Genomic DNA, 25358 nt, shown 5'->3' with positions numbered 1-25358 from the left:
GGCTCTTAAAAAATTGGGTGCATCTTTAACTGTCCATGTGCCAGCAGGCACAAATGTGTTCAATCCTTGGTTTCAATGATTAAAGATTATTAACAGACAAAGTTTGAGCTTTAGGTGAAGATATGACAGTGAATGTAGTAGTAAACCACATTCCTGGCACATTCTGTCAGTAACCACCATAATCAGATGGCTTTGGATTATGTATTGTATCTTCTTGAGGTGGGGTTTATGTGTTGATATAGCAGTTGTCGTAATTTATATTAATTCTTTAAACAAATCTGGAATTTAAGCAAAAAAGAAGTATGCCTTCTGTATTTCCTTTATTTATATCTCCCCACAATCCTTGTTTTGTCTTACACCAATTATGACTGGAAATATTCTGTTAACTAGTAACCTCGTCTAAAACCTTGCAAAGCAGTAACTGCAGACATACAGTATATTTAAATTACAATAAAGCACAGTGCCACTATGAAGTATGTTTGTTCAACTCTTGAATGGTTGACCTGGTAGATCTTGCATTATTTAGGGAATATTTTATATGAAATGCCCCCAATTATTTTACATTCATTTCATCACTACTTGCTGACACAAAGGTGCTTTCTACAGTATAATGATAATTAATTACAGTATTACTATGTAAGAACTCTGCCAATGCAGACATGAATACATTTCCATAAAATTACATAACTGTAAAGCTACAACAACATATATTACAATTAAAAGGATCATTTTAAAGGGCGGCCAATGATGTCTGTGTCCAAATGACTTCTTTTCTTTCCACTCTGGTTTCAACCTGCAAGACACAGAATTTAAAACCAATTATACATTTTGATAATTGCCACCTTAATTGTACTTAAAAAGTATCTGACAACTCTTGCTTAACACTAGTGTTGGGTGCAAATATTTGAATCGCAAATTTTAATCGTGAATATTTCCACTTCGAGAATTCGCAAAGATTTTGAATATAGTGCTATATATTCGTATTCACGAATAATGTAGATTTTTTTTTTCCATCTGAACCTATGATCCTTCCCTGCTTCTTGCTTGTGGGCCAATGAAAAGGCTGCAATGCATTTGTCTGAGCTTAGCAACATTCCTAGCAACCAATAGGAAAGTTGCCTACCCCTTACTATATAAGACACTCCCCAGCAGCCATTTTCTGCAGTTTTTTTGCTGATCTGAGAGAGACAGCAGGGTCATTGCTGTGCTCTGTGCTTTGCTATGTCATTACATTAGATAGTTAGCTAGCTAGCATATATATATATATATATATATATATATATATGTATTACAAATAGTCAGTGTACGCTAGATCATGATATAGTGTAGCTGATAGGTTCTGCTGTCCATACATACATGCTACAGACATAGTGATGTGATGTCACAAGTTCACAACAATACTTAGTGCACCAATCAGTAATATATAATCAGACCTGCTAAAATGTGAAGTTGCAAGTATTTTGTAAAAATATGTGCATCATTAATTGCCGATTTGAGCAATTGTAAATTTATTGGAGCACTCTATCTGCATATAAAGCTATTGTAATGTTCTGCCGTGCCAACCATGTTCTCCAGTCTCAGGAAACTTCTAGTAGCTTGAAAAATGTAGCAAAATGACCCACGCCTGTATTGAGAGTGCAATAAGTGCATATTACTAGAGATGGCCTTGCTGTTCGCCTGGTGGTCGTTTTGCGGCGAACTTTGCATGTTCGCGATTCGACGAGCATGTGAACATATGGAGATATTCACACCCGTCATATTCTTTTACATTGTGAAGAACTTTGACCCATGACACATCCATCAGGTGGTACAGGACAGCCAATTGACACTTTTCAGCACATGGACATAACCCCTACCTTATAAATAAACCTGATCTGGCTGCCATTTTACATTCAGTGTTTTGCCAGTGTAGGGAGAGGTTGCTGTGTGGAGCAAGTACAGGCTGTTAGGTACACCAAACGCTAGCTAATAGGGCCACAAAAGTCCTCTTAAGGACTGGTATAGGTGTGCTATCGATAGGTGTGATACACAGAGGGGTGTGATATACTTATAATATACTTTTATAAGGAGTCAAAAACACATAGATATATATAGTAATCATCTGAAAGTCAGGGGCCTAGGAGCTAGAGGCTTACTAGGGCCATTGTTATATAGGTTAAGGTTTTGGACGGGGTCGCTCTTATCAGGGCAGGTTGTCTGTGGTTAGGCTATCAGGGCCAGAATAGCACCCCCCTGTAGGGCAATATCAGGGACAGTTCTTTGCCCACCCTGTCCTTTAATACCACATCATCATCTAGCCCAGGGATAGATGTTTTTTGCTTTCCCTCTGGGATTCATGGATGTGCACTGGAACCCCCTGGATTGTGGTAGGTTCCAGTGCACTTGTTATTGCCTACCACATCTATGCTTTTTGCTTAACTTTAATAATTAAATTTATTTTCATTTTGAGGGATATCTTTTCTATTCACACTGTGAGATTGTGAAACAGCTATTTCTGCATAATGTTGGTACTTAAACTGTAATTTGGCATTCCGGGCACTAGAGGCCACTGTTTTGCAACTACAGCCAGCACACTCTTAGATTTGAATATGCAAAACAGATGATGACTCATGCTGCTGCCTGTGAGTGAACCAGGAAGTGTTGATCTGGCATGGTGGAAGGAGTGTGCTGTGATGGACTGAATCCGATTCCATCCTGGTTTGCAGATGTCCGGCAGTTAATGGACACTCAGAAGGAGAGCAGCTGTTATATCCTTTCTGTATCCAGCTCTTTTGAAAGAGAGGTTGCCCCAGGAAGACCAATTCAGTGTGTGGACAGAAGGCCTCATCATCAAGCAAGGCCGCACGGTTGCTGAGAAGTTGGTGGCCATTTCTGGTAGGCTGCATCCTCGGGCCCAGAACGGATGCAGGTCAGTACACCTGGTTACTGATTGTAGTATATTGTGTGGCGCCTGAAGTTACAGAGACTAGCCTAGGTTTCGCATTAGTTAGCTAGTTAGGGTTATATCGTTTTGTACTGTACTGCGCGCAGTTATTGACTTGCAGGCTCTGCTGCATTTGCCACCGGCTAGGGGTGTCCTCTGCAGCGGCACAGTACGACTTGCAGGCTCTGCTGTGTCCGCCATCGGCTAGACCTGTTTAGTAGGCAGGGACATTGACTGTGGGTCCGGGATATAGCGTTTCTATACATGTTTGTATTGCTTTGGTGACGCTTATGTTATTACTTGTTGTCTAAGTAAAGTTTTCTGTTCTTGCATATTAGCTGGTGTCAGTGTCGCTTTCCTTGTCTGTGTCTTCGCTGTATTCTCGGGAGCCCACCCCGGTACACGGCTTACAACACGTCCGCAAAATGGGTCTGCATCCTTTCCGCAATTTTGCGGAACAGGTGCAGACCCAGTTATTTTCAATGGGGCCGGAATGTGCTGTCCGCATCCGCATTTGCGGATCCGCACTTCCGCATCCGTGCTTCCGTTTCCATAAAAAAATAGAACATGTACTATTCTTGTCCACAATTGCAGACAAGGTTAGGCATTTTCTATTATAGTGCCGGCGATGTGCGGTCCGCAAATTGCGTAATGCACATTTCCTTATATTATACTTTATATGTTAGAAATGTTATTATAGTGCATTTGTATTGTGCGGCAGTTGTGTGCGGTTCTGCTGCGATACTGCAGGTATATAGAGGGACAATCGTTGTTGGAACAAATAATTTCTACTGGTGTGATATACCAGTCGCCCCCCAAAATAACTGATTGAAGCGGGGTGTTATATACCAATATACTTTCTTTATAGTGCATTTGGGTTCTGTATAGTGCATTTGCACATGTGCGTACGCGAAAATTATATTGATGATATTTCGCATTGAAAAAAATTATGAATGGAGATCGCAAATTTGAATAATACATCTGGTATGTCACTGTCCATGTTGTGGGACAATTTGTGCACTTCTAGTAATTATTTCTTGGCTGCAAATATGAGCTGAAGATTTTTCAGGTTCGCCTGCCATTAAAATGAATGGGACCCGCCGCGAACTTGCGGTTCGCGAACATTTGACCACTTTTGCGAACCGTCCCGGCAGATGTTCGTCCATCACTACATATTACATTGCCGATTTTCGCAATCAAGAAAATAATGGCAAATCCTCAAATTTATGATGAATATTCACCCAAATATTTGCTAAATATCTAAAATTAGAATATTACCCCTGCCACTCATCACTACTTAACACTAATATTTTCTCATTAAATAAAAACTGAATAATTTAGCATTGTGCGGTTCTTCTGTTGTCCTTACTCGAATATTTTTAAGAAAATTTACAGCCAGGTGTTTTCATTCTCTTTGTCAAAGAGACATCTTTCTATGCTGTCATGTTGAAGAGCGTCAAATTGCATATAGAAATGCCCACAACTGGTGATTGTCCATTTATTTATGCATTTCCATAAGGAATAACAAAAGAAATGGCAAAATACTGATTTGTAAAAGAAGCTTTGCTATGGCAGGCCTAGGAGCTTTCACAAGGAATAACAAAAGAAATGGCAAAATACTGATTTGTAAAAGAAGCTTTGCTATGGCAGGCCTAGGAGCTTTCACAAGGAATAACAAAAGAAATGGCAAAATACTGATTTGTAAAAGAAGCTTTGCTATGGCAGGCCTGAGAGCTTTCACAAGGTTTTTGACTTCAATAGCAGCCAAATGGATCCCATGATCTCATCTCAGGGGGTCTGTTTGGTTACTGGTAGCCTCTCCTGTTAAATGACCCCTCAGAGGCTGTGATCGCTGTTAACCACATCATCTGAAAGCAGTACATTCTGTGATTAGACATTGCTGGGGTGTCTGACATGAAACACAACAGCCACCTGCTGGCCATGGCATCCACTCAGATTCTGAGCGGGTACCATATTTAAAGACCTAACATCTGTCATACTTATATGGTGGTTGTTATAATGTAGTAGCATATTCCTTTTTTTAGAATCAATTTTTTTTATTGACATATTTCATCAAATGACAATTAATACTGATGTTACACACTCGCAGGTGAGTACAATCAAATGAGAGTCATAGGTGAACATAGAATCTCCCAGACAAAGGGAGTTAAAACATAGATCAATACAAATGATATAGCATATCAACAAATAATACAGAATATCAACAATTCCTCAGGGTGTACCAATAGGAGTAAAGGAAGGGGGGAGCATAGCATATTCCTTTTTTATACTTACATCAATAGTCATCTAGATTCGATCTCCTTGAGCTTACATCATAATATGCGGCCCATCTTTTTTCTGGATTTAAGGTTAGAGGGAGATACGCTAGCTTTGAAAGTGTGTACCTCTACTAGGGTGTTTCATTTTTCCAAAGATGTGATTTTCATATGACTTTGCTTACACCCTGAGTCTCAATGAATTTCAAACAGATTGGAAAATATATAGGGGTTGCACACATTGATCACTTTTATTACTACTCTCACTCCTGTACCTAGTAGGTTGGTCTAAAAATGACTTCAGTTTCAGGATCCCAGTGGCTCGGCATCAAGCAAGGCGGATGGTAAAGGCAATATATGCACTTAAAATTGTCCTCTTCACTAAACAGTTGAATATTCCTCAACGAGAATTGAAAGGAATGAAACGGGTTAGACATTTTTTATTCCAGGAACATCCAAACGTTAAACCCACATGGCTTACATGGAAAGGCAGCTATAAGTGTGGCCATACGAAGTGTATCTGTTGTAATCATATGGTAGTCAGTAAAACTTTTAATTCTTTTGCAAATGACAGAGATTATAGTATTAAGAAAGATCTGAATTGCAATACAGATAATGCAGTGTGTTTAATTACCTGCGCGATCTGTCATCTGCAGTATGTAGGCTGCACAACAAACTCTATTAAAATCAAAGTCCGGAAACATCTATCTGATATGCCGCATTAACTAACCCTTGATGTTTCTGAGGCGAGTTTGCATTTTTCCATAGTGCACCAAGGGAACACCTCTTTGTTCTCTGTACAGGGAATCAAAAGGGTGTCTCTACCTGTCAGAGGAAGTGACCATAGACTTAAGCTTCTCAGTCGAGAAGCTTACTGAATGTTTGAGCTAGGTACTTGTTTCCCAACAAGACTTAATAAAAAGTATGATCTTATTTTGCAATACCATTGATATGTTTAAGTGAAAGATGTGAGATATATGCTTCTTGTCTTTATAGTTGACTGTTTTTATAATGGTATAAGATTACAGTGTTTTGTATTTTTTGGCACATGAGGTGTTAATTTTAAGGGAATTTCATCCCAGGTTTTCTCCTGATCCTTGTGAGTCACGTGACTCCATACTCCTATTGGATTGGCAGAGCGGGGACTCATAAGGTTCAGGAGTTTATGGTAGTATTGTCATGAGTAAGGACCATGATTGATAGGTCCGAAACGCGTAGACCGCATACCAGTCTTGTTGGAAGTTTTTACCGCATGAAATGAAAGTACAACTTTTTTAGAAGCTGGACTACAACCACTTTTCTTTCTACAATTCAAACAGCCCAGTCCAGGCCGTGTCTGCGCTTCTCAAGTTGTTGGCTGCAGGTGAGCGCTGCTTTGCTTTCTTCAAGTAGCATATTTCTGTATGTTAATATAGTGTACTCATTATTGTGTCATTAACAGGCAGCAGTTGGAAGAACACTTGGGGTGTCCTAAATTACTGAAAATACATCTCTGAAATACTCTGTAGGTCCTCAGAGACAGCTCCTCCTGTTGAGTCACTAAGAAACCTAGTGACCCAATCACAAAGCTGTCAAAGACATTGGCAAAGTGTTAACAGCTGAGACCAAAGTTTTCTCTGGGCCTGTCTGTTCAGCAGGTGTCTACTGTAAAAACTCAAGATGTTAGTAACAGCCGGTTCTTAGAGCAAAAATGCTATGGAAGCTTCTACTGCAGCAACACTAAAATATTTTGCTGTAGAGTCAGGACCTGTACCAACCACCATAAAAAAAACTGTGGGTGGCAGTTAAATGAGTTGTCCCACAAAAATATTCTACATTTTTCAAACCAGCACCTGGATCTGAATACTTTTGCAACTGCAGGTAATTAAAAATTTAGCATAGCCACTAAGTTATTCAATAAAAAGTATCTGTATAGTTCCACCTGCTGTTTGTGTTTTTCTTATTTCTTTGTTCACCTCACTGAAATGGCCGCACATGCTCAGTTTCATCCTTCAACTGCCTCCTGGGCTGTAATAGGAAGAGAGCTCCAGAAGAAAAGACTTCCGGAGCTGTGATAGGGAAAGCATAGACACATCTCCTGAGCTGCAGCAGAAAAGACACTTACCTTGAGCTGCCAGCTTGCTATAACTCTAGAAGAGCAATTAACGAGGAGATCTCTGGATCCATGTGAGGTACATGACTGGTTCTAGCTTTGTTATGAAAATCACATGAAGTACTGAGGTTACCTTACACCTAATATAATAGGCCCATAAACAATAATCAAGTTAAAAGCTGCACGCATCAGTGACCATGCAACACCAGATGGTGAAAGTATAGGCAAATGTAGGATGTTCACAAATGCTATGAAGGCGAGTTAGAAATATAGGGATATAAATCAAGAGGGAGACAGATGCTGGGTCTCTTCCCCTATATTTCCCTATATTCTAACTCTCATTCAAACCCTCTCTGTATGTTCCTGGGTGTCCCTGTTAAATTGCAGTGATGACTGCCCAGCTTTGTCAGGGAAGAACACACAACAGGGGTACACACACATAAATACCAAAAATACTCGTCCCGATGCGTTTCAATGGCCAAGTCATAAGCCAAATCATCAGGGGACAGATAAATCCATAGGTAATCACAATAGCCAAACAGTTCTGGTTGTTCACTAGAACAACCGAACAAAAAATGGCAGTATTAAATTGCTTTCAGCAGATACTTAGCTCTCCATGTATAGATGTCCATGGGCCAGCTATGATCCTCTCCTGCGTATGGCAGTGACGACGGTAGATGCCCGTACTGGCGTTATTTAAAGCGAGTGTGGGTTCATTATGGGTTCGCCCACCAATGTCACATGATCCGTCAGGCGGGCTGTGAAGTAGTTAGTCACATGATACCCGAGTCACTGGAACCACGTGATTGGCAACAACCTGCGTGATCTACACCAACCACATGCCCACTCAGACCACATGATGTGACATTGGTGGGCGGACCCATAATGAACCCGCGTTTGCTTTAAATAACGCCAGTACAGGCATCTACCGTGTTTCACAATAATTGTTCCACAAGAATTAATGGAAAATGGAGATAGAATTTCAGAATTTCCCTTTTTTGGCAGATTTTCCATTTTAATAATTTTTTCCGCTAACAAAGCAAAGGTTAACACCCCATATGTGTCAAAAACTTTGGCTCCATGGCGATTCTACTGTATTCGTGTAGTCTGAGTGAAATTTACCTAATAATATGCACTCAGACTGGAGCTATCTGGGGATGTGTTACATGTCTATGTTTACTGTAATGGTTGTGACATTGTATGTTGGAGTAGTGATTTCTGTCCTATTGTCTCAACGTGTGTTTTGGCAATGTCCCTTTGTCCTGAGAGATAATTGAATTACTCCTCGGTTGTCTACGGGGCATACTGAATGCATTGTGGGGATGTATTGTGTCTGTGTGTCCTGTTGTTTATCTGTCCTGTGTCACAGTCTTCCATCTGGTCCCCTAGGGGAGTGTCCACCAGATGGGGACCTGCATAAATACGGGCGGGTACCCCTCAGTAAAGAGAGATTTTGCTTCTTACCCTCAATTCATGCTTTGACTCATTTTGTAGAGCATCACTAATCACTAGCCCTTGTAAGAGCTATCTGGATTTCATCTACACCTACAGGAGCATGGATGACTGCCAAAAGGAACCTAACAGCACTCTCTAGAATTCGGGGACAAGGACATCTAAGAGGTCCAACCCTCAGCCAGCCTGAGGCAACCATAACAAACACAATATGGTTTTTGGAGTGCAGATTTCACCGGGATAATTTTAACTTGCCATGTCACATTTGAAGACCCCCTGATGCACCCCTAGAGAAGAAACTACAAAAAAGTGACCCCATTTTGGAAACTATGGGATAAGCTAGCAGTTTTGTTGGTACTATTTTAGGGTACAGATGATTTTTGGTTGCTGTATGTTCCACTTTTTGTGAGGCAAGGTAACAAAAAATAGCTGTTTTGCCACTGTTTTTAGTTTTTGTTATTTACAACGTTCATCTGACAGGTTAGATCATGAGCTATTTTTATAGAGCAGGTTGTTACGGACGCGACAATACCAAATATGACAACTTTTTGTTGTTTTTTGTTTTAGTTTTACATAATAAAGCATTTTCTCCATATTCTGAAAGCCATAGTTTTTTGGGGGATTTTTTGTCGGGCAAATTTCTTATGTGGGGGCTCATTTTTTTCAGTATGAGATGATGGTTTGATTGGTACAATTTTGGGTTGCATTTGACATTTTGATATTTTGTTATTACACTTTTTGTGATGTAAGGTGACAAAATGGCTTTTTTACACAGTTTTTTACAGTGTTCGTCTGAGGGGATAAATCATGTGATATTTTTATAGAGAAGGTTGATACGGATGTGGTGATACCTAATATGTATACTTTTTTTTATTCATTTAAGTTTTATACACTAATATCATTTAAAAAATATATATATTAATATATATATATATATATATATATATATATAGTTAGATAGATAGATAGATATACATATATAATGTTTTAGTGTCACCATAGCCTGACAGCCATATTTTTTTATTTTTTTATCTTTTCCCTTAGGTAGGGTACCATTTTTTGCGGGATGAGATAGAGGTTTGATTGGTACAATTTTGGGGTGCGTATTTTCGATCGCTTGCTATTACACTTTTTGTTAACCTGAGAGTATTGTGGTATTTTTATAGAGCAGGTCTTTACAGCATTTACACAATAAAAGCATTTTTGAAACCATGTTTTTTAAATCATGTCTTAGTGTCTACATAGTCTGAGAGCCATAGTTTTTTGTATTTTTTGGGCTCATTTTTTGCAGGGTGAGGTGACAGTTAGATTGGCATTATTTTTGCGGGTATACGCCATTTTGATCACTTGGTGTTGCACTTTTAGTGATGTAAGTTTACAAAAATGGCTTTTTTTTACACAGTTTTTATTTTTTATGGTGTCTATCAGATGGGGTGGATCATGTGATATCTTTATAGAGCCGGTCGTTACAGACGTGGCAATACCTAATATGTGTAGTTTTTCTTTTCTTTTTTTCAATTTTTTATTATAAAATCAGGGGAAAGGGGCATTTTTTTTTTTAAACTTTATTATTTTTATTCAAAACACTTTTTTTTTTTAAACTTTATTTCTGTCCCACTCTGGAACTTTTGGTTGTCTGATCACCTCTGCAATGCATTACAATACATCTGTATTGTAATGCATTGCCTGTTCGTGTACTACAGTGAGTAGTACACAGCCTGAGGCTGGATCTCCTCGGCACCCATATAAGGCAGGTCCTTACACAGCAGCGCGGGCACTCGATGCGCTGCTTCAAACACCGCCGACAGAGCAGCCGAGTCGAATTTTTGAATACTTCACTCATCACTACTATTAACTATGTAGTTTCCAATACTAAACATAGTGTAATTGATGCAATATTGTTTCATGTAGAACATCTACATATGGTGTAGAAATTGATTCTTTAGAATCACAATTGTACCAGAATTTATATTTTTTATTCATTTGAATCATAATTTCTTGAGAAAAAAATTGATTCAAAGGTAAGAGAGAGGGGGGAGATACAGTATGTAGCATCAATTTGTACCTGGATAGTCGATTTGGACTAATTGGACCTGCATGAAGAAATTTGCTCGTCTCTGGCATTCAAGCTCTTCATTTTTGTTTAGCTATACTAATATAATAGATCTTTTCACAAAATGACAAACTTATCAACAACATTAACTTTTATGAAAGGCAAGCTAATTATTTGGAGACACTCCACAAGCAGCACCATCAACACTGTGAAAATTGAGGGTCCATGCATTTCATAACAATGATAACACAGACTTTTTACTTTCTTCCTGTCATGCAGCTGACAGCAGGACGCATAATATATTGCGTAGGAAGAGATACGTAAAAGTATAATTTCTATCTCTCCTCACATTCCTATCAAAACCTACAGCAAAAAATGTATACTACTATGCACCTTCTATTCATCAACTGTGAATATTATTGATGGGAGCATAGATACATACATTATTCATTCACTGGGAAAGATAAATGACTAAAGTTTGAGGTCCCTAATTAAAATATACAAAACTTTATAAATAAACTTTAGAATTCAGTAAAGTTTTTCAATTGCATTTAGCAGGCTTTATTTATTATAGTATATATTCCTATGAGCAGGTTTATATATATCATGATTGGAGAGCTTTTTATGTAAGTGACTTAATGTCCTATTATAAAAAAGGATATCCTCTGCTTTAACCCCTTAGGCTAGTTTCACACTAGCGTTCGGCTGTCCGCTCGTGAGCTCCATTTGAAGGGGCTCACAAGCGGAGCCGAACGCTTCCGTCCAGCCCTGATGCAGTCTGAATGGATGCGGATCCGCTCAGACTGCATCAGTCTGGCGGCGTTCAGCCTCCGCTCCGCTCGCCTCCGCACGGCCATGCGGACAGCTGAACGCTGCTTGCAGCGTTCGGGTGTCCGCCTGGCCGTGCGTAGGCGAGCGGATCCGTTCAGACTTTACATTGAAGTCAATGGGGACGGATCCGCTTGAAGATGACACCATATGGCTCAATCTTCAAGCGGATCCGTCCCCCATTGACTTTCAATGTAAAGTCTGAACGGATCCGCTCAGGCTACTTTCACACTTAGAAATTTTTCTAAGTTATTAATGCAGACGGATCCGTACTGAGCGGAGCCTCCGTCTGCATTAATATGATCGGATCCGTTCAGAACGGATCCGATCGAACGCTAGTGTGAAAGTAGCCTAAATGACAAGCCTATTTTGGGCCTTCGTGGCCAAGCAATTTTGTTTTATTTTTCTCATCATCACATTCCAGTAAATACAATGTTTTTATTTTTCCATCAAGATAGCCCCATGAGGGCTTGTTTTTGGAGGGATTTTATTGCCACCATTTTGGGGTACACATAACTGATTAAATTTTATTAACTTTTTTGGGAGGGGGAACAACAATAATTCCTACTGAGTTTCGACATTGTAAATTCTGCAACTTTTGTTGCATAAGTGACATAATACATTTATTCTGTGGCTTAGTACGACTAAAGTGATAACAAATATATGTACCGTAATTTTTTGTGTTTACTACTTTTGCACAATAAAAACCCATTAAAAAAGTACATTTTTATTAATTTTCTGAGGAGCTGTGCCATGTTATTATTTTGTGAGACAACTTGGAGTTTTTTATTGATACCACTTTGGTGTGCATAAAACTTTTTGATTCCATTTCATTCCATTTTTTTTGTGATCAATAAACCTTGCAAAGGTTTTTTAGTATTTTTTTTTTTTACGGGGCTCATCATGCGGGATAAATTACAGGATAATTACATAGTGTGGGTTGTTATAGACACAGCAATACCAAATATGTGGAGGGGATTTTATTTTTTAGCTGAAAAGCAATTTTTTTCAATCTTAGTCATGTTTTAACATCAAGCAGTGGTGTGCTTAGGGTGTTTGGCACCTGGGTCGGGTCCTTTCTCTGGCACCCCCCCTACTACTTGACCACATACCTCTTACATGCAGGGACATCTTCTGTCATGTAGACCTTCTCTTTCCTCTTCTCCTCCGTTAGACCGCCATGATAAATTCTTTCAGCCGAATCTCGTCTCTACAGAGTTTGTAACACAGAACCGTTAGAGTTCTCAATTTTTCCATAAACCTCCCCATCCTGGTGTCCCCACAGTGTCATCCTGCTGCCACCCCCAATACTGTGCCCATTGTGCCCCCCAATGCCCCAGGTACTATACTGCTGAAAAAATAGTGACCCCAGTAGACATAATTGGAGTCATTTATCAAACTAGTGTAACGTAGAACTGGATTTCCAAAAGAGCTGTCAAAAATGAAAGGTGGAATCTGATTGGGCAACTAAGCCAGTTCTACTTTACACTATATGGGGGCAGTGTGGGGGAAATTACTGTGTGAGGGCAGTGTGGGGGAAATTACTGCATGGGACGATGTGGGGGAAATTACTATATGGGGCAGTGTGGGGGAAATTACTGTATGGGGAAGCGTGGTGGGCATTGCTATTAGGGATGCACTGTAGGGGCAATTTTAGTATTTCTGGGGACACTATACAGGGATTATTGCCCCTACAGTGCCTCCCCAATAGCAACGCCCCCCACGCTGCCCCAAACAGTAATTTCCCCCACACTGCCCCATATAGTAATTTTCCCCACACTGCCCCCACACAGTAGTTTCCCCCAAACTGCCTTCATATAGTAATTTGCCCCACACTGCTCCATACAGTAATTTCCCCCACACTGCCACATACAGTAGTTTCCCCCACACTGCCCCCATACAGTAATTTCCCCCACACTGCCACATACAGTAGTTTCCCCCACACTGCCCACATACTGTAGTTTCCCTCACACTTCCCCCCCTACAGTAGTTTTCCCACACTGCCCATATAGTAATTTGCCCCCACATAGTAATCCCTATTCCCTCCCATAATTATTGCCCCTACATAGTAATCCCTCCCATAAAATAGTTCCCCCACACATCCAACTGTGTCCACCAAAGTTGGCACATAAAAAAAAATTAGAAAAAAAACAAAAGCTAAATACTCACCTATGTCTTCACTGTGCTGCTGCGTCACGGCACATGCGTGCGCGATGACTTCATCACGCACACGCCTGCGCCGGGATTTCACTACCGCATAAGCCTCATGCCTACTAGGCCTGAAGCCTATGGGGTGATCGGCGGTGTGGCAGGCAGGGAACAATGCGCTCCCGTGCCCTGCCGCAGTATGTGGGCGTCAGTGCTCCAGCAATGAGCGCTTCTATCTGTATTGATGGAAGTGCTCTTTGCTTCTGGGCCTGGCACCCCCATGAGAGTCGGCACCCAGGGCGGCCCCCCCCCCCCCTGCCACTGACGTCAAGATTTTTTTTATTTATTAAAAATGTATTTTACTTTTAGCTTTACCACTTGTTAGGGGAATTTTACATGCAATCCATTAATCACTCACCTACTTCATTAAAGGGGTTCTCCAGGTTCAGAGCTGAACCCGGAACATTTTCACCCAGGCAGCTTCCCCCCATTCTCTGATGCTCTCCCTTACCCTGCGCTGGATCGACAGGGCAACAGCTCTTTTATTTACAATAACACACTGCCGGGTGGAGGCTTCTGCCCAGAAGTGTGTTCGGTGATGTCACTGGCTCTGATGGGCGGGCTTTAGCGCGGTCCTAGCTATGGCAGTGCTAAAGTCCACCCATCAGTGCCAGTGACGTCACTGGGCTCACTGCTGGGCAGAAGCCTCCACCTGGCAGTCCTATGGAGAGCTTGGTTCATCACCAGAGCGCCAGAAAATGCATTTGCCCTGCGCAATTTAGCGCAGGGCAAAAGAGAGCATTGGAGCATGAACTGCTCTGATGTTCAAGTCAGGGGGGGCTGCCTGGGTGAAAATGGGGATATGTCTGGGTTAGGACAATGCCTTTAAGCTTAGCCAAATTTTCTATAAAACTACTCACAACATTGAAGTCATCTCTGGAATTTTTCCATGTATTTTTTATTTTTTTCTTTTTTTTTTATCTTGACATATGACAGTCAGTTCACACTCGTGAACTGATCACAGCCCCCTGTAAGAGATCGGGTGCTGCCAGGCAGCAGGGGGCAGTCATGTACACAGTTCTTAGTATATTCTAACTTGAAGCGTCTCCATCACCATGGGAACGCCTCTGTGTTAGAATATACTGTTGGATCTGAGTTTTCACAATCTAACTCAAATCCGATGGTATATTCTAACATAGAGGCGTTCCCATGGTGATGGGGACGCTTCAAGTTAAAATATACCATCAGATTGGAGAAAACTCAGATCAGATGGTACATTAATAGGGACTCCTGACTTTACATTGAAAGTCAATGGGGGACGGATATGTTTGCAATTGCACCATATTGTGTCAACGTCAAACGGATCCGTCCCCAATGACTTGCATTGTAAGTCAGGACGTAGCCGTTTGGCTCTGCACGGCCAGGCGGACACTAAAACACTGCAAACTGCATTCGGGTGTCCGCCTGCTGAGCGGAACAGAGGCGAAACAGAGCCAGACTGATGCATTCTGAGCGGATCCGCATCCACTCAGAATGGATTGGGGCTGTACGGATCCGTTCGGGGCCGCTTGTGAGAGCCTTCAAACAGAACTCACAAGCGGAACCCCGAACGCAAGTGTCAAAGTAGCCTAAATGTGTGCTCCAGAATTTGTACTTATTTATGGCATGCTAGACACAAGTCACATGCTAGACACTGTCTACAAGTCAACTTTTCTACTTTTCTGTGGTAGTGGAAGGCCGTACTAGGCGGAAGATTAAATTTAGACTGGAGGCCAGTGAAAGGAAGTAAGAAGGATATCTGGCTTTTTATGTGTTGAAGACCCATAACTGGGGCTTCACAGTTATTTTGCATAGTAATGTAATTAAATAAGGATCCAGATGAGTCTGAAAAGCACAGAGCACAGTAATGACACTGCTGTCTCTCTCACAACTGCAAAAAACATCAGAAAATGGGTGCTGGGGAGGTTCTTATATAGTAAGGGGTAGGCAACTTTCCTATTGGTTGCTAGGGATGTTGCTAAGCTCTGACAAAGATATTGCAGCCTTCTCATTGGCCCACAAGCAAAAAGGGAGGTTACTGATGAAAACAAAAACTAGAATATTCATGATTACGTATATATAGTACTATATTCTAGATCTTCGCAAAGTCTCAAAAAATGTGTGATTCGAATATTCGCGCTCAAATGGGGGCTATCAACGTGACTTTGGAAAACCTATGGCACTTGCAGTTCCATACAACATTAACAAACACAGATTGAAAAGACTGGAGGATCGGATCCTAGTTGGCACCCATACAGGGAGCATTTTAAATAGGTAGAGGGACATCCTTATTTCTGATATGAGTCCTAATAGGGAGATAGGCAGATGTTTCCATTTAGCGAGTGAGGAGCTAATTTCAGTTATTAATGGGGGTAAGTTGGCTTTATACAGTGTCTAGTAGCTAACAAAAAGGTTCATCCTGAGATAGTTGATTGATTGAGTAGGCCATGAATATGATTGACGCATTCTACAAGGAGAGCGAGATCTCAAGAGTTGGGAGATATTAGAGCAATCCGTGGTAGGGGGTACTGGCACTGTCAGAACCATGCGGTCAATAGATCTCCCCAGTCTGGAAGCCCTTTGTGACAGTGGAGTGGGTTCCTTATTATGAACAGCACAGGAAGCATTTTAGGATGAGAAAACTCCTGAGGGGGTAAAGATGGTCGAGGTACCCTAAGATCCTGACTTCTCCCCTAAAATAGATGACCTGCAGCATACCTGAAAGGGAGGGAGGCAGGCAGCAGACAGAGGCAGCAGCGGTGTATCTGCCTGTAGAATCGCCATTTGTGGCATCCCATGACTACATTGAAGGTCCCCCTAAATGAGGGATGTGGAAGGCGGAGGCCGATGAAATGAGTTGATAGGGCTAGGAGCACATTCTTCTCAAGACAGCGCAGGTGACTTCTGCGGCTCCAGCATTACCAGGCCCATAGAGAAATTGCAATCACTAGCACGGTTGGCAGAGTACCAGGCTCTATATTATTGGGCGAGAAGATGCTGGGCTCAGAGAAGGAGGCGATAAGAAGGCTGCAGAGTAGGGAGCTCATGGTTTACTGCGTGGCTGTGCAGTGTGGCGGGAAGTTGCCATTTTGGACACCACCTCTTCACCGCCACGCAAAAATGCGTCCAAAGTAAAGGACATGGAGGTCCCCTGACTTTGCGCCGGTCTTGGACAGCTTTTTCATCTTTTTCTTCCACAAAGCTGTATGAGGGGTGTGAATTTCTGGCAAAATAGAGCTTGTCAGTGACATGGGCTCACAGCTTAGGCATCTTGCACCATCAGCTTCCAGCCAAGCCCAACCATTTACGTCACTTAAACAAAAAACATACTTAAAATGGTGCAAATAAAAATGGCAAAAGCAAAATATTCAGCCCTTTTCCAATTTTACATATTGTTTTTATTTTTTTATTCCTGGCCTTCTCTTGGAGTAAAATTTGATATTTTTCTGTTCACAAAAGTATTTTAGGTCTTGATTTTACAGGCCAACTTGTACTTTCTAATGGCACTATTTAATATTGCATATGATGTAGTGGGAAGCTAAAAAAAAATCCAAATTACTCCATAGTTTTATGGGTTTTATTTTTACAGCACTCCCAATTAAGTAAAACTGTGCAGTTAAGGGTACTTTCACACTTGCGGCAGGACGGATCCGACAGGCTGTTCACCATGTCTGATCCGTCCTGCGTGCACCGCCGTGCTGTGCCGGCGCTCCGCCCCCGTCCCTATTATAGTCAATGGGGACGGAGCGGCGGTCCACGGGCACAGCGAAATAGCCGCAGGATGGAGCCTGTCGGATCAGTCCTGCCGCAAGGGTGAAACTAGCCTAACTTTATTCTCCATGAAAGTATGATTACAGTGACACCATATTTTTGTAGTTTTTCTTTCATTTCAGTACTTAAAAAAATGTATATTTTTTTTCTTTGTCTTGCCATATACTGACTTTTGGATCACTTTTATTCAATTTATTGGGAGATGAAGCAACCAAAAAAACCTGGCAAATCAGCCATTTTTATTCACATTTTGATTTTATGGGATATATACTTTTGGGATATGTCAATGCGAATAATGGTTATTGTTTTAGTTTTTTTATTTATTGTAATATGGTAAATGGGGGAGATTTGAACTTTTTACTTTTATTTTTTATATTTTTAAAACTTTTAAAAACTTTTTTTTTCAAATTCCTTTAATTACCCTAGGGTACTTTAATATACGATCGTTAATTGCTTCACCCTTTGGTGAAGCCTATGGTAGATCCAATATGCTCCTATTGAGCACTGCCACAGGTAAGGCTCCATAGGGACTTCACAATGACAGGCTTTGGAGCCTTTAGGAGGCCAAAGCTGCCATAGTAACTAAACAACTTAGTCTTTCTTGGTTTGGGGGAGCCACTTGCTTCCGAGGAGCACAGTGCTCCCAGAAAAAGACTGCTCAGATGCCGTGGTCACAATCAACTACTGCCTCTGAGGAGTTAAATGTTTGTGGTTCGCATTATTGCCGATCATGGACAATGTCTCCAGGTATCTACTGTGCAAAAAAACAGGCACCCGGTACCATCTTTAATGCCGTGACTTTCCCCCATCTATATTTATAGATAACGATCACAAGAATAGATAACCAAATTTTAACCTTTTTGGTTGCAGTGTCACCAAATTTATATCAATCTATTTTTTCAAACTATATTCCACTTTCTTCTTTTTATATTTGAGCTTTATATGTTCTAGTACTGATCTATACTATTTTTTTCTCACCTATATGGGTTTAGATGTCTGATATATACTTTGTCACATGAGCATGCCATACATGGATGATAACTGAATGCATGGTAGCGGGTGGTACCAAACAGACTGTTTGAAAACGCACTGTGTTTTAAAAAAAAAATAAAAACTGTACTAAAATCTTCCCTTTTTAGTGGTAGATGACTTCTTCTCTTCCTTCTGATCTGTAAACTGGTGACTGTCAATTTAAAGCTATTTCACATCGCGCACATCCAGCATTCCCCAGCAGCAGAGCAATGCAGTCAGACATCACAATGCTAGGCTGTGAAGGAGGAAGCTGATTCTCGGGCCTCCACCCAACCCAGCAGCATGATGTGTGGACTGCTGGGCAGAGGCGCAGAGGAGCTGAACAGTGAAGCAGAGAGCAGACAACTTCCCCCATCTTCCTTTGGGGCACACCCCCCCACTTGCCCCTCCCCCTTTGCCATATACTATTTTCCTAATTTTCCAACATCCTGTCATCAAAATTCTGGAGGCTTTAACCATTTAGAAGCCCCTCAGTTACAAAAAAAAGTCTAGTATAAAACAGTAGTAATGAGCGGCATAGGCAATATTTGTTTTTGCAATATTTCATGAATTTTTTGCATAATATTCGCAATAAATTAGCAAACAGTTCGAATTTGTGATCTCCAGTCATTATTTTTGCAATTGTGTAAATCGGCAATAATGATGCTCATATTTGTTGCGCAATAAATGCAACTTCACATTTTATCAGGTCTGAGTAGATATTACTGATTAGTGCACTAAGTATTGTTGTGACATCACAGCACTATGTCTGTAGTATGTATGTATGCACAGCAGAGAAACTGTAATTCCTATCACACTACCTAACACCCTGCACTGGAACTATATCCCTATCTAACCTACACTGACTATCTCCCAATAACTATCTGTATTATATATATATATGAGCTAACTAACTATCTAATGTAATTGGATAAGGAATAGGATCCAGATGAAAGCACAGAGCACAGCAATGTCACTGCTCCCTCTCTCTCAGAACTGCAAAAAATAAATAAAAAATGCAGAAAATGGCTGCTGGGAAGTTTGTTATACAGGGAGTGCAGAATTATTAGGCAAGTTGTATTTTTGAGGATTAATTTTATTATTGAACAACAACCATGTTCTCAATGAACCCAAAAAACTCATTAATATCAAAGCTGAATATTTTTGGAAGTAGTTTTTAGTTTGTTTTTAGTTTTAGCTATTTTAGGGGGATATCTGTGTGTGCAGGTGACTATTACTGTACATAATTATTAGGCAACTTAACAAAAAACTAATATATACCCATTTCAATTATTTATTTTTACCAGTGAAACCAATATAACATCTCAACATTCACAAATATACATTTCTGACATTCAAAAACAAAACAAAAACAAATCAGTGACCAATATAGCCACCTTTCTTTTCAAGGACACTCAAAAGCCTGCCATCCATGGATTCTGTCAGTGTTTTGATCTGTTCACCATCAACATTGCGTGCAGCAGCAACCACAGCCTCCCAGACACTGTTCAGAGAGGTGTACTGTTTTCCCTCCTTGTAAATCTCACATTTGATGATGGACCACAGGTTCTCAATGGGGTTCAGATCAGGTGAACAAGGAGGCCATGTCATTAGATTTTCTTCTTTTATACCCTTTCTTGCCAGCCACGTTGTGGAGTACTTGGACGCGTGTGATGGAGCATTGTCCAGCATGAAAATCATGTTTTTCTTACCTTGCAGACTGCTTCCTGTACCACTGCTTGAAGAAGGTGTCTTCCAGAAACTGGCAGTAGGACTGGGAGTTGAGCTTGACTCCATCCTCAACCCAAAAAGGCCCCACAAGCTCATCTTTGATGATACCAGCCCAAACCAGTACTCCACCTCCACCTTGCTGGCGTCTGAGTCGGACTGGAGCTCTCTGCCCTTTACCAATCCAGCCATCTGGCCCATCAAGACTCACTCTCATTTCATCAGTCCATAAAACCTTAGAAAAATCAGTCTTGAGATATTTCTTGGCCCAGTCTTGACGTTTCAGCTTGTGTGTCTTGTTCAGTGGTGGTCGTCTTTCAGCCTTTCTTACCTTGGCCATGTCTCTGAGTATTGCACACCTTGTGCTTTTGGGCACTCCAGTGATGTTGCAGCTCTGAAATATGGCCAAACTGGTGGCAAGTGGCATCTTGGCAGCTGCACGCTTGACTTTTCTCAGTTCATGGGCAGTTATTTTGCGCCTTGGTTTTTCCACACGCTTCTTGCGACCCTGTTGACTATTTTGAATGAAACGCTTGATTGTTCGATGATCACGCTTCAGAAGCTTTGCAATTTTAAGAGTGCTGCATCCCTCTGCAAGATATCTCACTATTTTTGACTTTTCTGAGCCTGTCAAGTCCTTCTTTTGACCCATTTTGCCAAAGGAAAGGAAGTTGCCTAATAATTATGCACACCTGATATAGGGTGTTGATGTCATTAGACCACACCCCTTCTCATTACAGAGATGCACATCACCTAATATGCTTAATTGGTAGTAGGCTTTCGAGCCTATACAGCTTGGAGTAAGACAACATGCATAAAGAGGATGATGTGGTCAAAATACTCATTTGCCTAATAATTCTGCACGTAGTGTAGTAAAGGGGTAGGCAACTTTCCTATTGGTTGCTAGGGATGTTGCTAAGGTCAGACAAATACATTGCCGTCTTCTTATTGGCCCACAAGCAAGAAGCATGGAGGTTACTGATTTAAAAAAAAAATGTAATATTCGCAACTACGAATATATAGCGCTATAATCTACATCTCTGCGAATTCTCGAAGTGCTGATATTTGCGATTAGAATATTTGTGATTAACACTATAAAACAATAGATAATAGACAGGGAGGAGAAGTGGGGATAGGATAGCTGGAACAGTATATCTCCCTCAGTATATGTGTGACACTCGGAGAGGGGTAAGGGTGGCTTATCTTTAGCCTATTCAGAGAAGCAGAGGGCAGAGAAGCAAAGTTGACGTTTTATGAAATTAAAGGGGTTCTCTACATTGGAAATCTTGTTAGAAAGGTCTATTGACAATAAGCTAGTCATAAGTGACCCGTGGACTCCAAGTTATCCTGCTATGTAGGGCAGGAAAATCCTCCAGAAAGAGAGATGCCTTTGTAACATTTCTAAACTATATTTTCTCTCTGCATTCTTTAAATGAAGTACTAATGATACAATCATTAATGGTACAATCTTTTACTAAACAGCTGAGGGCATTGACTTTGATCTTTAAACATGTTCCCATATAACTTCACAAATGTTATGCCTTGCTATAATCCTGTTAAACAATTTCCAGAAATGCTGGCAGTAATAAAGCTGCCGTCATTTTAAATATATAATATACATACACAGTTATAAATAAATATAATAAACTGTGTGTATTATATACTAAATAGTTAAATACACACATTATCTTTTAAATATAAATACTATACTGCTCATGGGCTCAAATTTATCTTTTGTCTGTTGATATATAAACAGCAACTTTCTTTTCTGAAGATGCATGATTTGTATAGTAATCCCAGATGCATCCTTCCCTACCTTTCCTTTTGGCTTGACATATCTCAAGATGAGTAGCATAAAATAACCATCTTTGATGAAAGAAGAAAAAAACATGATTTTGTGATACTCTCTCAGGAGTTGTTTATACCATGGCCACCCAGTGGTTTTTGTGTCAATTACAGCCTGTCAGGGATTTTTTTTTAGTAGGTCTCAATAATGTACTGAATCTGTTTATCATCAAATAGGGGACATTATTGTACTCAGGAATAATTATCTAACAATTCCTATCACTACTTGTGAAAATGTCAAATTTGAGGCTAAAACTACATATAATTGAAAAGCAATGTAATTTTTAATTTAATGTCCTAATCTTAAAAAAAATCTATAAAACACCTGTGGGGTCAAGTCAATCACTACACCTGTAGGCTAATTCCTTGAACGGTTAGTTTCTAAAATTGGGTAACTTTTTGTATTACACTGTACTGGTACCTGAGGGACTTTGCAAATGTGACATGACATCCGAGAACCATTCCAATGAAATATTCCCTTCAAAATCCAAATGGTGCTCCTTCCTTTCTGAGCCCTGCAGTGTGCCTATACAGAAGTTAGGGCTACATAGACCTATCTTCTTAAAATAGATCAGACTTATTGCGTGACACGTTGCACTTTTTTAAAACATTAGTGAAGAAAGTCACTTCCACGGGCTGTCCAATAAAATGGCCTTTAAAAAGTCACAAACCCAGGGGTTGTAAATTTTTTATTCAAGGAAAGGGGTATAGGTGGATGATACATCTCCATCTATATTTTCAACAGTTCCTGCATTCTTTTAGCACTTCATTTTTATTACATTTTCATCGGTTCTTAGCAATCTCATCCTTTAATGCCACCAGCTATAAAGGCAAAATTTTATTTTATTGTATTTAAATCTTAATTATTTTTTTTCATTTCCACAGTTCCCTCCTCATATAATTCACATGTATATGCAACTCCCCTCCATAGCCCTTTTAGCTTTTAGATCATTAACCAGCTTGCTCCATGCACACATATACACTATCATAATCTTTCCCACACTGTTGGTGCAGACCACAACTTTCCCAAGTCCCTCCTCCTTCACTCCTCCACCAGCTGTCCAAACAACCCCCCCCCCCCCCAGCCCTCAGTCCATGCATAACACTGTTTGGGCTGCTGAATCCCCAGTGGAGCGATCGGCACACTACAGGGAGTGCAGAATTATTAGGCAAATGAGTATTTTGACCACATCATCCTCTTTATGCATGTTGTCTTACTCCAAGCTGTATAGGCTCGAAAGCCTACTACCAATTAAGCATATTAGGTGATGTGCATCTCTGTAATGAGAAGGGGTGTGGTCTAATGACATCAACACCCTATATCAGGTGTGCATAATTATTAGGCAACTTCCTTTCCTTTGGCAAAATGGGTCAAAAGAAGGACTTGACAGGCTCAGAAAAGTCAAAAATAGTGAGATATCTTGCAGAGGGATGCAGCACTGTTAAAATTGCAAAGCTTCTGAAGCGTGATCATCGAACAATCAAGCGTTTTATTCAAAATAGTCAACAGGGTCGCAAGAAGCGTGTGGAAAAACCAAGGCTCAAAATAACTGCCCATGAACTGAGAAAAGTCAAGCGTGCAGCTGCCAAGATGCCACTTGCCACCAGTTTGGCCATATTTCAGAGCTGCAACATCACTGGAGTGCCCAAAAGCACAAGGTGTGCAATACTCAGAGACATGGCCAAGGTAAGAAAGGCTGAAAGACGACCACCACTGAACAAGACACACAAGCTGAAACGTCAAGACTGGGCCAAGAAATATCTCAAGACTGATTTTTCTAAGGTTTTATGGACTGATGAAATGAGAGTGAGTCTTGATGGGCCAGATGGATGGGGCCGTGGCTGGATTGGTAAAGGGCAGAGAGCTCCAGTCCGACTCAGACGCCAGCAAGGTGGAGGTGGAGTACTGGTTTGGGCTGGTATCATCAAAAATGATCTTGTGGGGCCTTTTCGGGTTGAGGATGGAGTCAAGCTCAACTCCCAGTCCTACTGCCAGTTTCTGGAAGACACCTTCTTCAAGCCGTGGTACAGGAAGAAGTCTGCATCCTTCAAGAAAAACATGATTTTCATGCAGGACAATGCTCCATCACACGCGTCCAAGTACTCCACAGCGTGGCTGGCAAGAAAGGGTATAAAAGAAGAAAATCTAATGACATGGCCTCCTTGTTCACCTGATCTGAACCCCATTGAGAACCTGTGGTCCATCATCAAATGTGAGATTTACAAGGAGGGAAAACAGTACACCTCTCTGAACAGTGTCTGGGAGGCTGTGGTTGCTGCTGCACGCAATGTTGATGGTGAACAGATCAAAACACTGACAGAATCCATGGATGGCAGGCTTTTGAGTGTCCTTGCAAAGAAAGGTGGCTATATTGGTCACTGATTTGTTTTTGTTTTGTTTTTGAATGTCAGAAATGTATATTTGTGAATGTTGAGATGTTATATTGGTTTCACTGGTAAAAATAAATAATTGAAATGGGTATATATTAGTTTTTTGTTAAGTTGCCTAATAATTATGCACAGTAATAGTCATCTGCACACACAGATATCCCCCTAAAATAGCTAAAACTAAAAACAAACTAAAAACTACTTCCAAAAATATTCAGCTTTGATATTAATGAGTTTTTTGGGTTCATTGAGAACATGGTTGTTGTTCAATAATAAAATTAATCCTCAAAAATACAACTTGCCTAATAATTCTGCACTCCCTGTAGTGCTACTTGGCCCCATCCACCTCACTCCGATATCTTCCCCCTCTCCAGTGCACACTTCACTGCTCCCTGCTCGTCCTTACAGCCGGGCCAGAATACTCCAGCCACATCAGTTTCACCACCGCGACAGGTAACAAGAATAATAATCTAATTACATGGCCATAACTTTCTTATCATATACCAATTGCCTTTTTAAATACCCTAAACTACATTTTATTACACAGCATCACCTGACCAAGTATAATAGCAAAGCCACAGCGCTTCAGCCAAATCTAATTCATCTCTGGCAAAGGTAATAACAATATTAACCATTTCCCAACATCACCACCACTCCCTCATCACTCACCCTTCACTCTGTAATAACTCCTAAACCATTTCTGCCATACTGCATTGTACTACATTGTCAGTAAAAGCGACCGAGGAGCATTTATCGAACAGCCAGCTGCACCTGCAGCACACCAGGTAACATTCCCCATCCAAA

The 25358-nt window shown here is 40.7% G+C and overlaps 1 long non-coding RNA gene across 1 annotated transcript in view; it reads right to left on the bottom strand.

Annotated features, from left to right (window-relative positions):
- Nucleotides 1-303: 303 nt before the first annotated feature.
- The window catches only part of LOC122936056, a 73045-nt gene continuing 47990 nt past the window's right edge, over nucleotides 304-25358 (bottom strand). Inside the window, exon 4 of the long non-coding RNA XR_006388873.1 lies at nucleotides 304-793. This is a non-coding gene — a long non-coding RNA (uncharacterized LOC122936056). The remainder of the gene's footprint in view (nucleotides 794-25358) is intronic.

Source organism: Bufo gargarizans, chromosome 4 (genome assembly GCF_014858855.1).
Source record: "Bufo gargarizans isolate SCDJY-AF-19 chromosome 4, ASM1485885v1, whole genome shotgun sequence".
NCBI lineage: Eukaryota > Metazoa > Chordata > Amphibia > Anura > Bufonidae > Bufo > Bufo gargarizans.
The sequence above is the reverse complement of the archived record's forward strand: the minus strand, read 5'-3'. Positions and strand labels throughout refer to the sequence as shown.